Genomic DNA, 408 nt, shown 5'->3' with positions numbered 1-408 from the left:
TTCCTCATGTCTCCTCCTCTTCCTCATGTCTCCTCCTCTTCCTCATGTCTCCTTTTCCTAATGTCTCCTCCTCTTCCTCATGTCTCCTCCTCTTCCTCAGGTCTCCTCCTCTTCCTCAGGTCTCCTCCTCTTCCTCATGTCTCCTTTTCCTAATGTCTCCTCCTCTTCCTCATGTCTCCTCCTCTTACTCATGTCTCCTCCTCTTCCTCAGGTCTCCTCCTCTTCCTCAGGTCTCCTCCTCTTCCTCATGTCTCCTTTTCCTAATGTCTCCTCCTCTTCCTCATGTCTCCTCCTCTTACTCATGTCTCCTCCTCTTCCTCAGGTCTCCTCCTCTTCCTCATGTCTCCTCCTCTTCCTCACGTCTCCTCCTCTTCCTCATGTCTCCTCCTCATGTCTGCAGGTCAGTAT

The sequence above is a fragment of the Austrofundulus limnaeus genome, unplaced genomic scaffold (assembly GCF_001266775.1).
Source record: "Austrofundulus limnaeus strain Quisiro unplaced genomic scaffold, Austrofundulus_limnaeus-1.0 Scaffold6458, whole genome shotgun sequence".
NCBI lineage: Eukaryota > Metazoa > Chordata > Actinopteri > Cyprinodontiformes > Rivulidae > Austrofundulus > Austrofundulus limnaeus.
The sequence above is the reverse complement of the archived record's forward strand: the minus strand, read 5'-3'. Positions refer to the sequence as shown.